Source organism: Mus pahari, chromosome 15 (assembly GCF_900095145.1).
Source record: "Mus pahari chromosome 15, PAHARI_EIJ_v1.1, whole genome shotgun sequence".
Lineage (NCBI taxonomy): Eukaryota > Metazoa > Chordata > Mammalia > Rodentia > Muridae > Mus > Mus pahari.
This window is the reverse complement of record NC_034604.1, coordinates 73,048,254-73,056,041: the sequence shown is the minus strand read 5'-3', so window position 1 is coordinate 73,056,041 and position 7,788 is coordinate 73,048,254. Positions and strand designations below refer to the sequence as shown.

Sequence of the window (7,788 nt, the reverse complement as noted above, 5' to 3'; positions counted from 1 at the left end):
GAATTTTGTATATATGCACAACGTATTTTAAACATATCTGCCTCTCTTTTCTCCCTTCTAACGTAGGACTCCTGTTCCCAGAGTCTCCCTCCCAGCTTTGTGCCTCACTGAAGCTAACCGGTGCTACCCTATCTAACACGGGAATTGGGCCGTCACTGGAGCATAGGCAACCATGAGGGCTACACCCGTGCTGTCCCTAAAGAAAGCTGACTCTTCCTTCGCCGGCAGCCTTAACTGCCAGTAGCTCCTTATCTAGAGCTGAGGCCTGGGAGCCCATCCTTGATCCACGCTGAAATGGCGACTGGCTGGATCTTGTGCAGGCAGCCAGCTGCTCTGAGCTTATGAGTGCGACCATCTGTCGCATCCAGGAGACAGCGTTGCACATCTGTGCTTCCTGACCTCTGGATCTTACAGTCTTTCCGCCCCCCTCTTGAAAACTACTCCCTGAGATTTGAGGGAGAGAGGGTATGATGTAGATACACCCCATATAGGGCTACAGTGACTTGTGTACTTCTCGGCGCTTTGACCAGTCGTGAGTCTCCGAGCCCTGCCGACCACATCTCCGATGAAGAATCTGACTGCACTAGACTGGGTATGAAGAGAAGTATTTAGAAGGCAGTTTGATTCAATGTCCATCTAGCAAGATGATAGTAGCAGGTTCTCCAGGGCCTATGACCTCCCAGCTTCAGTTTCTTGATCAAGGTTACAGGAGTAGGCGAGAGTTCCCTTCTGGAGAATGGACCTTCAGTCCATTAACTGCACATTACTGTAACGCTCATGCCTCTGTTGCGTATCTTACCAAGGTGGCCATTATTCTACAGCTCACAGGTTCATAGCTAGAGGAGGGGTTTGATGACTTCTCGCTTGCAGCAGGCTGCACAGCATCTTCTAGTACTAAGAAAGCTAGCCAGCAGGGGCAGAGTGTCCACGTCGGCACCCACTTGAATACTCTGTGTCCTATGATCAGTAATAGGGTGGTACCATCAAACATTTTTGGACAATTAAGAGAGTATTTTTGTGGGGAAGTGTCTCCTGGGGCCCCCTTGACCAACAACTTGAAGGCTTCTTTTTTTCTTTTTTTTAAATCCTCATATAATACAACAGCAATATCTCTCCCCTCTCTTCCTCCCAGCCCCTCCCCCACATCGCTCCTCTACTCCGGATCCATGCCTCCTACCTTTCTGTTCAGAAAAGGGCGGACCTGCCAGGGATTTCAAACAAACATGGCATATCAGGTTGTAAGACAGCTAGCCAACCGTAAGACAGCTAGCCAACCCCGCCTCTCCCCCAATTAAGGCTGGATGAGGCAACCCAACAGAAAGAATAGGGTCCCCAAAGCAGCTTTGTGTGGAGGTTGTAATGGAGCAGAAAGCATATCGCAGGGTGAAGGGGTGTCCAAGTGACCCTGCCTGTGACCTAGATATGATTACTCTATGGTGACGGTAGCTTTGTGCTTCTGACACCCTCTCCCATGTGTATTTCCTAAAATGCATCCTTGTGCCAGCTGACCTGGTCTTTACCCACTAGGGAGTCTGTGGCTCTTGGACACAAGCAATGCACAGCTCTGTCATGCTGAGTTGTCTGTGTGAGCTCCAAAGTAGAGGCTCAATTTACTGTTTGCTGGTTTGTTTTAAACAGCAGGACATCAGCGGAAGGCGGGGGTGGGGGGGTGGGGAGGGGAGGTGGGGTGGGTGGGGACGTGAAAAGCATGGTACTTGGACTGCAGAGAGGATACCAATTTCCAGTGAGCTGAAACAAGATTACAGGCCACGCGTGGAGCGCTGTTGAGTGGGACTCAGATTGCTCCCTCTGCTGGCATTCAGACGGCTCCAGGTGCCAGAGTGACATCTGATCACTCCCAGTAATAAGTAGCCAGTGACATCCAGCCACCAGCAGTCAGAGCCAGCAGGCTGCTGTCTTCCAGGACAGGTGTCTTTTTCAAGTTTTATCAAGTCAGCATCTGTAAACATCTCTCTCTTAGGCTGACGGCAAAACAGCGGATCCTTGTCACCTTCAGATTCTGTGCTCAGGAAGTCAGCTGCCCATCATTCAGCTATTCCTGGATCCACACAGAGAATGTGACTCATAACAAGATGTGGACTCCAGCTGAGATGCAATAAGCCAACTTCTGCATCCATCTGCCGTTACCCTTAAATAAGTGTCCTTCTCATGGACTTATACCTTAGTCTCATATTGGCACATCTTGTAGTTTTCCCGTTTAAGACAGCTCCAAGCTGGCCATGGTAGCACAGACCCACAGTCTTAGTGTGTGGGAGACAGAGGCAGGAGAATTGAGTTGGCAGCCTGGGTTATACAGCAAAACTATCAAAAACAAAACAAACAAAAAGAAGAAAACACAAAAGCTCCAGGCTGTGAGGAGGAGTGTATCTTATCAGTTCCACTCATAATATTCTCACGTAGATTGTAGTTATACACGGTAGCCAGTGAATTGTTACATGCAGCCTCAGGAACATGCATACAGGTGTGTTCCTGATGTGTCTCATGCATTCACAGTTTGTCTCATGCATATATGTGGGTATGTGTGTGTCTAGAAGTACTTGCATAAGTGCCTGTATGTACTGGTATGCATGGATGTGCCTAGGAGTAACCACATGTTACAAGTACAGACTGAATGGCTGTGTATGCATGTGTGTGAGTACCCATGTAGGAATGTTCATGTGTATATGTGTGAATATGAGTACGTGTGGTGGTGTGGATGCCTGTGTGCAAGGATGTTTGCATGCTAGGCATATGGGTGACTTCTGTGTGCTTATGTGAATGCCAGTGTGTGAAGACCTGGATGTACTGTGTGTGCATAGACCGTAAGGGTCGGGGGGTCCCAGGGCTGGAGAGATGGCTCTGCTCTTCCAGAAGTCCTGAGTTCAATTCCCAGCAACCACATGGTGGCTCACAACCGTCTGTAATGGGATCTGATGCTCTCTTTTGGTGTGTCTGAAGACAGCAACAGTGTACTTACATAAATAAAATAAATACATCTTAAAAAAGAAAAAAAAGAGCTGGGAATTCTGTGGCCCAACAAGGCCAGGCTCCGCTGGACTTGAACATGTGCTACACTTTGTTGTTGTTGCTGGAAACCTTGTCTTAAGATGCGATTGGTTTGCCAGCCTTCTGAGGGTCTAAGTCCGGCAGCTGAAGAGTGTGGTCAATAGTGGTTGTCAGCACAAGGGTCATTTTATTGCTGGGGAGGGACAGCCCTCGCCTGAGGTGATGGTGGTTAGCAAGATGAACAAAGATTCAGAGATGAGAGCAGTGATTAACCAAAAGTTAATAGAAGCTGGAGAAAGAGGATGCCTCAAAGAGTTGCTGAGAGCTAAGTTAATTGAGTGCAGCTGGAAGGATCAGTTGAAGGCACACTGTGAAGAGGTAATTAAAGAAGAAGGACCAGGACACATTACCATTGATGACTTGGTGGCTGAAATCACTCCAAAAGGCAGAGCCCTGGTACCTGACTGTAAAAGAAGGAACTCTTATAGAGAATAAGAACGTTCCTTGTTCAGCATGCCAGTGGATTTATTTCTGAAAGTAAAACTGGCCATAGTTAGAAATTGATTTCCCCAAATAAATTCCTTTTTTGTATGATGGTTTAAAAAAAAAAATGTGATTGGTTCCATGGGAGGAAAAAAAAGATCTGAATACCAAGTTGTCAAAAGGGCTTTTGCTGTCTTGTCTTGTTGCCTCTTTTCTGGAAATCAGAAGGTTTAAAGAATGTCCTACTGTGGGTTCGGAGGTCACAGCAGGTCCCCCTTCTAGGGAGACCTTAGCCTCTGATTTGTGACAGGAATTCTGGGATGGTTAGAGTCGCAGGGACAGGTCTTGTTCCTAAAACATCTGGTGGAAGGAATCTCAAGTGATGGTTTATAAATGCATGTCCACAACCATTCTGGAAGACGAGTCAAGACAACCACAGGTTAAAAACCAGTGTGGGCTGTAAAGCCAGCCCTGAAAGACCCTGTTCAAAGTCAGCCAAAGAAAAGCAGGATTTATCCTCTACTAGAGTGATTTCAGGTGACTCAGCCTATCATACGTGACCCTACTGGCTCTACAGGAAACATCCAAATGGACAGCAATTTCGCATAATGCATAATGCAGATCTGGGGTGGGAGAAAGATTGGCTTGGTTTGTGGGCCACTAAAAGTGAAGATGCAAGGTCCCATGCCAGACACTTAAGATTTTCAAAGTGCTGTCAGTAAAGTGGTAGCCCCCACACTCACTTACGGTGCGCGCCTGAGTAGTAGAGAGCCTGCATCTGGTTAGCCGTCACCCACTTAGGGTTGTCATCTGTATGACTGGTACCCTTTACCCCCTATTCTCCCTGTCCTGCAACAGCTTATCCTGGCCTTCTGGAGCCCAGGAGGTTTAGTTTTTGAGGAGTGACAAGCTCCTGTTGCATTGGAGTGATGTCTACTCAAAGCCTGGCAGGAGTGTCACATCAGCTAGACGTGTCCTCGGCGTTGCTGCTGGTCCCACAGTGGTGATATCTGGTGACCTCTCCACTGTGACGTCAGCTTCTCCTGCGCCTGGCCAGGGGAGTTTCTCAGCATGACCGAGGCTTCCTGTACTGCACACTAGTTACGTTACATCATCATGCTCGTATACCCCAAGGCCACATTGTCCCCGGCTGGCCTTTGGGAGCTTGTGTTAGTATCTCATGGCTGTCCCAATGAAGTACCACACTAACTTGCTCAAAGTATCAGGATCTTTGTCTCGGTTCTGGCTGCTCCAGGAAGGGTCCTTTTGTTTCTCCAGTTCAAAGACCTGGAGCATCTGCAGACTTTTCTAGGTCCCCACCTGCACCCGCCTACCGTCTTCCCAGAACCAGACCTCTCTCATTGGTTCTCCCATGAAGATGCTTGTTTTATTAGCGCCCGCCCACCAGCTCAGGATGACGGTGGTTTGAAATTAGCTAATTCATCCGTGAGGACTAGTTCCAAATGAGCTCTCCACTGTTCCGTGAGCACTGCCCACCGCTACGGCTTCTTTCTGCCCATCCTAGAGTGAGCCATTTGACTCCCTTCAGTGGAGAAGGAAGGGTAGTAACCAGGACAAGGACACAAGGTATCCCACTGCCGTCGGTGCTATGGAAGAGCTGGGCAGCTCTGGGCACACTATGCATAACCTGGTGGCTGTAGTTTGGTTAGATGCTGGGAAGAATTCTGGGCAAGGTCCAAGATGAACACCAGCATCTAGGCAGCAAGTGAGGAAGACAGGGTACAGAAGGGCCTTGGGCTGCCTGATTTTACCTTGCTGGGCGGTGGTGGCGCACACCTTTAATCCCAGCACTTGGGAAGCAGAGGCAGGCAGATTTCTGAGTTTGAGGCCAGCCTGGTCTATACAGTGAGTTCCAGGACAGTCAGGGCTATACAGAGAAACCCTGTCTTGAAAAACCAAAAAAAAAAAAAAAAAAGATTCACCTTGGTAGGGCTGGAGAGATGGCTCAGTGGTTAAGAGCACTGACTGCTCTTCCAGGGGTCCTGAGTTCAAATCCCAGCAACCACATGGTGGCTCACAACCATCTGTAAAGGGATCTGATGTCCTCTTCTGGTGTGTCTGCAGCTACAGCGCACTCACATATATAAAATAAATAAATAAGTCTTTTTTTTTTTTTTTTTTTTAAATTCACCTTGGTGCCTGCCAAGGGCCAGCCTTGGCGTGAAGAGGGGTTCTGAGGAAGGGGTGTCTGGGAGCAGTGCTGGAAGCTGGCAGCCTATTCTCTGCTGGAGACAGCTTTCCAGCCTGCTTTCTCTCTGATCGGCTTTCTCTGGAGATCTCCAGACAGCCTCCTCCATGTTCTGCTCTAGACAGTTCCCCAAGCAGTTCTCTCTGGCCATTCTAAAAAACTCTCTGGACAACTCAACTCTTGAAGATCCTAAGCCCAGTCTTTTTGTTTGTTTGTTTCTCTGTGTAAACCTGGCTGTCCTGGAACTCACTTTATAGACCAGGCTGGCCTCGAACTCAGAAATCCACCTGCCTCTGCCTACCAAGTGCTGGGATTAAAGCTGGGCGTGGTGGCACACGCCTTTAATCCCAGCACTTGGGAGACAGAGACAGGTGGATTTCTGAGTTCGAGGCCAGCCTGGTCTACAAAGTGAATTCCAGGACAGCCAGGGCTATACAGAGAAACCCTGTCTCAAAAACAAACAAAACAAAACAAAACAAACAAACAAACAAAAAGCCATGCACCACCACCGCCTGCCCTGCTCTAAGACCAGTCTTTTATTTTCCACATCAATCCAGTCATTTACTCCAGGTTTCCTTCTGATTATCCTATGAATCAGCATCCCCGGCCCTTAATTCTGAAAAGACAGCAAGCACACATTTTCTTTTAGCTTTGCAAAAGAATTCAGAGAACTGGCTGGCCTCTGTTGAGCACAGATAGATAAACTAGCCGGGTGAGACCCCATTCTGAAACTGCCATTTCTACCACACCTGGGCCTGGACTCCCTGTGTCCCTGGGCTGACCTTGAACTCAGGAATCTGCCTGCCTTTGTATCTTTTTGACAAGCTGACTCATTAATGCCTTTGTTCCTTTAGATTCTTGAAGTCCCTTTTTTTTTTCTTTTTTCTTTTCTTTTTCTTTTTCTTTTTTCTTTTTCTTTTCTTTTCTTTCTTTCTTTCTTTCTTTCTTTCTTTCTTTCTTTCTTTCTTTCTTTCTTTCTTTCTTTCTTTCTTTTTTTTTTTTTTTTTTTTTTTTTTTTTTTTTGAGACAGGGTTTCTCTGTATAGCCCTGGCTGTCCTGGAACTCACTCTGTAGATCAGGCTGGCCTCGAACTCAGAAATCTGCCTGCCTCTGCCTCCCGAGTGCTGGGATCAAAGGCGTGCGCCACCACGCCTGGCTTGAAGTCCCTTTTATAATTCATATTGCATCCTTATTTTTTGCATAGTTGAGAAATGATGTATTTTCAAACTCATGTTTTTAGAGGTCTTTTCCACAACCTCAAGAGCTGTCCTGAGGATCCCAGTATTGACCATTTTGCTAAGACCTTAGCCGCACCTTCACCTCCTGGACTCAGACTGTCTCGGATTCCATCGACACTTGTAGAGGCCCACGTCTGTCCACTGTCCCTGTCCCAGGGGCAAGAACCGTGTCATTCTGTCCCCACCAAATCCATGCCAGACCCAGCAGGGGCGTTGTGTTTTCATCTGAATATGGCTTCCCTATGCGTGTCTTAGTCAGGGTTCTATTGCTGTGAAGACACCATGACCAGAGCAACTCTCATAGAAGAAAACTTAAGTGGGGCTGGCTTACAGTTTCAGAGGTTTAATCAGCTATTGGCTTGCTGGGGGAGCTCGGTGGCATATAGGCATGCCGGCAGACATGGTGTTGGAGAAGGAGCTGAGCGGTCTACATCCTGATCCTCAGGCAGCAGAGAGGGACTAGGAATGGCTTAGGCAATTTTTTTTTTAAAGACAGATTTCTTTTTGTGTGTGTCCCTGGATGTCCTGCAACTCACTCTGTAGACTAGGTTGGTCTCAAACTCAGAGATCCACCTGCCTTTGCCTCCAGAGCACTGGGATAAAAGGCTTAAGCCACCACTGCAAGGCTGGTTTAACCCCACCTCCAGTAACACACTTCCTCCATCAAGGACATACCTACTCCAAGAAGGCCATTCCTACTCCAACAAGGCCACACCTCCTAATTTCCTCCTTCCAGTAATGCTACTCCCTGATATCAAGCACTCAAAACTCAGAGCCAATGGGGGCCATTCTTGTTTTTTTTTTTTGGTTTTTGGTTTTTGGAGACAGGGTTTCTCTGTATAGCTCTGGCTG

At 47.6% G+C, this 7,788-nt stretch overlaps 1 pseudogene; it reads left to right on the top strand.

Moving 5' to 3' along the window:
* The first annotated feature begins 3,228 nt into the window (after positions 1-3,228).
* LOC110332851 lies at positions 3,229-3,501 on the top strand (annotated as a pseudogene).
* Positions 3,502-7,788: the final 4,287 nt, after the last annotated feature.